At 31.3% G+C, this 6200-nt stretch overlaps 1 non-coding gene across 1 annotated transcript; it reads right to left on the bottom strand.

Annotated features, from left to right (window-relative positions):
* Window positions 1–271: 271 nt before the first annotated feature.
* Window positions 272–378, bottom strand: LOC126016875 (U6 spliceosomal RNA). The gene has a single exon (XR_007498560.1). It is a non-coding gene; the product is annotated as a U6 spliceosomal RNA (small nuclear RNA).
* Window positions 379–6200: the final 5822 nt, after the last annotated feature.

Below are 6200 nucleotides of genomic sequence, written 5' to 3'. Positions count from 1 at the left end.
TTTTTAATTATTAATTTTTATTTTGACCATATTGACTTACATATTTTTCACAGTAGTATAGGTACATATCATCATACAATCAGGGGATAACATTTTGTTGAAAATTTTTGCATGTTTATTTGCTAAGATCCTGGCTCATAGCTTTCTTTTCCCTATGTGACATCTTGTTTACTTTCGGTCTTGGCCCTGATGGTTTCAATAGAATGGGCTTGAAAACATTCTTCAATTTTTAACATGATTTCTATATGAATAGATTTTTTTTTTTGGTTTTAAAAATATGGAACGCTTCACGAATTTGCGTGTCATCCTTGTGCAGGGACCATGCTAATCTTCTCTGTATCGTTCCAATTTTAGTATATGTGCTGCCGAAGCGAGCACTATATGAATAGATTTTAACTTGTGTCTTAAATTATCAACAGACCTCAACATTGAATCCTGGCCTCATGATTTTTTAGAAGATATTTTTAATTACTGTTACAATTTTTCTTATGAAGATTTCATTAAATTAAGTTTTCTAAAATTTTCTCCTAATTTGATAAGTTTTGTGATTGTCTACTTCTTTTAGAATTTTGTTTTATATTTTTATTGAAATACAGTTTTTCATAGTAATATCTTATGATTATTTGTATTTCTGTGGTATCTGTCATAAACTAAACTCTTTCAATTCTGAGCATTCATTAGAGTTTTTTTTTCTGAATGAGCTTCTGTAAAATTTTGTCCATTTTTATTAACTTTATAAAATGTTTTTTATTTTAGTGATTTTTTAAAATTCTCATGTTTAGTTTTAATTCATTGATATTCTGGTTCTTTTCTTTTTCTTTTTATTTTTTTTTGTTTTGTTTTTTTTGGGGGCGGCCACACCTGGTGGCGCTCAGGGGTTATTCCTGGCTCTGCATTCAGAAATCACACCTGGCTCATGGGACCATAGAGATGCTGGGAATTGAACCCACATCCATCCTGGGTCAGCCGTCAGCAAGGCAAATGCCCTACCACTATGCTACCACTCTAGCCCCTATTTTCCTTTCTTACATGTATTTTTCCATCTGTTCTTTTTTAAGTCCCTTTGCATTTTGTTTAGGCTGTTTATTTCATATTTTTCTTATTTATGGTGTAGATTTGCATCTCTCTGTATTGCACCCAATAGGGTGTTGTTCATATCTTATATTTCATAGAACAATTAATTTTTGTTTTCAGCATATTAAATTTTTCCTTTGATTCTCTCATTGAACCTGTAACTCTTCAGTACTATGTTGTATAGGTGCCATATGTTTGAGGATTATCCAGCTTTTTTTTTTCCCTAGTTGATTTCTACTATGTTGTATACTATGTTCAGAAAATATACCATATATAATTTTGGTTTAGAGAATATATTTATTTGATGTCTGTTTTGTGTTATAATATGTGATACGTCATTGAATGTTTTGTGCATGCAGAGGAAGAATGTATACTTAGATGTATGTGAGGACGTTGATTAGGTTTATCTGATCTAACTCCTTATTTAGGACTACTTCCATAGAGTTCTTTAGGAGAGCAGTACTAGAGATAGGACTAAAGTAGTCTGACAAAGACAGACCACAGGCAGAGAAGGCCTTGCAGAGGACCTGAGATACAGTACTAGACGGTTCTGCAGAGGCAGAGAACTACAGCTCTGAGTTCTTGAAAAATCTAGGGCATGCTCTAGAGTTGTGTCAGGATATCTGGCAATATCTGGCAGCTGCAAACAAGCAGGAATGAAAACTATAGGGTTCACTGGCTGGCTATGCTTTTGGTCATCAGAGGTGTGTTTGCTGGTTTTAGGGGAACAATGTACTTGCCCTCAAGTAGATGGGGCCAATCAGAACTGAACCCTATTAGTAATTTTCTAACAACCTATCACTAAATCAGCTTCCTTCTGGAATTAGATGAATTTGGGTCTAAGGAGGAAGGTTCCAATAATTCTTAGCCCACACTCATCACTGTTGTTATCAGCAAGATTGCAAAGATCTGGCTGTAAAATGCCTTGAAGCATTTCTGTTTTAGGTCTACTTTACCAAATATCTCCCTCACAGGAACTGAAGCTACATAATCTGATAGTTGTAGGGTAATTCATGATGTTGAGCATGATATTCTATATACCCACTTATCACTGGCTCTTCTTTGGAGGAAAGGTGTCTATTCCATTCTACTAAAATCTGAAATCTGATTTGAAATCTAAATTCAAGTTTCATTCTAAATTTGATATCTGATTCTTTAAACATTTTAATAACTTGTGTGAGTTCCTTGTGTATTTCAGATATTATGTTTTTTTTGTTTTGGGCCATATCCAGTGGTACTCAGTTTACTCATGGTTCTCCACTCAAGCATCCTCCAGTTGGTGTTTAAGGAACCATATAGGGTGCCTAGCATTAAATCTGGGTCTTCCTTGTGCTAAGTAAACAGTATATCTTTGCCGTATCTCTCCAGCTCTATTTCAGATCATTTGACCCCTTATGAGACCTGATTTGTGACTATTTCTCCTCAGTTTTGTAACTTTCTTTTTTTTTTTTCTTTTTTTTTTTTTTTTTTGCTTTTGTTGACTTTCATTGTTGTGTAAAAGTTTCTGTATTTTTTGCATGTAGTTCTTCTCATTTATTTTTCCCTATTTACTTTGTGTACATTGTTTGTTTAAAAACATGTTTCAAGACCCATATTCAGAGATTTTCTGGTAGAAGTTCTATAGTTTTCGCTCTTCCATGGAAGATTTTGCTCCTGATTCAGACAATTTTGCTAATGATATAAGATTTGTGTTTCATTCTTTTACAGTCTTCTCCTTTATAATCTATACACAACAGAGAGTTTTTAGGAAAATGTGTTTTCAACAAATGGTCTTATGTGTGTATTGAGATGATAATATAATTTAGCAATTTAAAATCAACATAGCATATTATATGAAATTTATTTATTTGCATGACTGGAAATATCCTTTTATCTCAGTGATAAAACCCATTTAATCATGTGTCCTTTTAATGTGATCTAGAATTTAACTTGCTAATATTTTGTTGAAAATATATGTACCTCTAATGCATCATGGTCCTTGGCCTATAGTTTTCTTTCTCTTTCTGGTTTTCTTTTTCTTTCTCTTTCTGGTTTGGGTATCAATGTTTTATTAACCTCATAAATCAATTTGAGGCTGTTTCTTCCTCCTCAACATTTTATGGAGAATTTTTGAAGTATTTGTGTTAAAATTTCTATAAATATTTGGTAAAAAAATTTCACTAGAGATACCATCTGTTCCTGGAGATTTCTTTGGTTGGCAGATTTTTGATTACTCACTTAATATCCTTATTTATTTTTTCTGTACAGATGTTCTATTTCTTTCTGATTCAGACTTAGAAAGCTGTACATTTCTATAAATATATCAATTAATTTATGCATATAATCTAATTTATTGGTATATAATTATTTATAGTACGCCTTTAAGATCTTTCTATTTTTCTGTTATAAGTTATAGTATTTCATCTTTATTTCTGATTTTTTAGTGTTATATTTTTAACTTAATCAAGCTAACATTAACCAACTTAGCTAAAAAAAATAGCTCTGACATTTTTTGCCTTCTTATTCTTTTTCTGGTTTCTTCCCTTTTCGTCAAATCCTTATTTCTGATAATGTCTACTTAATTTTCTGTTTTTCTAATCACTTGAAATGTAAATTAAGTTACTTAATTAGATAATTATTTTTATTAACTTGGGTATTTTTATCATAAACTTTCTTATTATTGATATCTTTGTAATATCCCCATACTTATATGGAATAATTCCATTTACATTTATTTTATTTTACAAACATTGGCCTATAGTTTGTGTGGAAATGTATCATTTAATTTCTCCATTCTTGTAGATTTTCCCACTTTCCTGTTTTTAGGGGTTTATAACTTTTTACCATTAGTGTAGGATTGGGCTGTTGAGTTCAGAAAAATATAGTTATTTCTTTCTTCTTAAATTGACTAAAACTTGTGCAACCTATCATTTAATCTATCAGGGGAACTATTTTATGCGTTCTTGAGAAGAATGTGTATTCATCTGTTGTAGGATAGAATGCTCTTATGCCATTGAGGTCATTTGTTCTAAAGCATAGTTCTAGTCCATTGTTTTCTTATTGATTTTTTGCTTGGTTGACCCATCATCCATTGTTTAAAGTGATCATTGAAGTCCACTCCTATTATTTTATTGTCTATATCCTGATGTTGGATTTAAGCATCTATTATATTTTAACTATATGTGTACTTATAATGTAATTATACAATGACATTGTCAATTGTTCATTCTTTTTTAATATAATAATCCTTGCTCTTTTGTCTTCTACTGCTTACCTTTTTTATTTCTTCACTTTGAGTATATATTGTCATTATAAATGAAATGTGTATTTTACACAACATAGAATCAGACATTTTAGTTTTCTTTTTTTATTTACTTTTCATGGTGTGATTTTTTGCTTCATTTTTTTTTATATTTTCTTATTATGGAATTGAACCCAGAATTCATGCTGACAAAGTCATACACTTTACCATGTCTCTGGCCCAAGGGTATTTTTATCTTTAATTCATTCATCACTCTTGTTTTGTTTTATTTAAGAATATAATTTATTTACTAAACTAGTACTGACTGATAATACTTACTATTTATTGTCTATTATTCCTCTTGTTTCTTCTTACCTCTCTACTACTGCCTTTGTTTGATACTGATTTTCTGTATTGCTATATACTTATATTCCTTCTATCTTTGGAAATATTTTGCTTTATTGTTTATCATGAGGCTTCATAACATCTCCTATAACTGCAATAATCTATTATTATCTATCACTCACATAAGCATCCCCCTTCCCCAATGTCACAATTTACCTTTGATGTTGTTTATATAATAACACATTACTACAAGTATGATTATTTTAATGTCTTTGTTTACTTAAATTACAAATCTGAGTGTTCAATATTCTACCATATTCTAGCTTTAAAGTATTCTCAATTGGGCTCTATATTTATCTTTTATCATATGTTGTATATATTTATCATCCCCTGATTCTAGCTTGAATCCTTTTATTTAAGTTTGATCTATTAGTTTTAATGTCTTCGTAAATAAGATACACTAGTCATAAACTACCTTAACTTTTGTTTGGGGAAGTTTTAATATCTTTATTTCTGCAGAACAACTTTGTCAGATAAAGCACTCTTGACAATTTTATTTCTTTTATTTTAGCACTTTGAATATATGATTCCCTCAGTTTCTTGGTTTGTCAGAATTTTGCTGAGAAATTCTCTTCCTGTCTTATTTGGGTTCCTTTGAAAGTTAAAACTTCTTTTCTTTTGCTTCTGTTCAGATTCTATCTTGTCTTTTATTTATGGAAGTTCCTTACAAAGTATTTTGGAGAGATATTTAGATAGAATTTGTTTTCTGGCCCATGAACTTTCATCTACTTGAATATATAAATTCTGTTCCAGATTTCAGGAGTTTGCCACAATTATTTCTTTGAATAAATGTTTTGTTGCCTTCTTTCTTTAACCTTCTGGAACCCTAAAAATTTGCTGTTGGCCTTTTTTATGGCTATCTTATAAAACAGTCACTTCTAAAAAATTCTTTTAAATTTGTTCATCTAGGGGCTGGAGAGATAGCATGGAGGTAAGGCGTTTGCCTTGTATGCAGAAGGACAGTGGTTTGAATTCCGGCATCCCATATGGTCCCCAGGGCCTGCTAGGGGTGATTTCTGAGCATGGAGCCAGAAGTGACCTCTGAGCACTGCTGGGTGTGACCCAAAAACCAAAAAAAAAAATAAAATTTGTTCATCTATAACTAGATCATTTCAAGTGGCAACCATCCTTTAATTCCTGATCTTTATTCTGGTTGATTAATCCTGCTGATGCTATCACATTTGGAGGTGGTGTTTATTTACTACATTCTTCAGTTTCAGAAGTTCTCCTTGTTCTTTTCCATATATTTATTGTTAAACTTTTTATTTTGTTTGTGTATCACATCCCTTTATTCAACTCTATTAAGCTGAATGTTTTCTTGTAGCTCATATGCTTATTTAGAACAGCTGCTTTGAATTATCAGTTGAACAATCTCCATGCCTTTGGGATAGGTTCTTAAAAGATTTTTGTGAAGGTAATGTCTTGTTCTTCCATTTTTCATGTAGCTTTAAGTGCTGTAATGCTGCCTTTGAATTTGAAGCTTAAGTCAAGTGCTTCTTTA

Source organism: Suncus etruscus, chromosome 8, assembly GCF_024139225.1.
Source record: "Suncus etruscus isolate mSunEtr1 chromosome 8, mSunEtr1.pri.cur, whole genome shotgun sequence".
NCBI lineage: Eukaryota > Metazoa > Chordata > Mammalia > Eulipotyphla > Soricidae > Suncus > Suncus etruscus.
The sequence above is the reverse complement of the archived record's forward strand: the minus strand, read 5'-3'. Positions and strand labels throughout refer to the sequence as shown.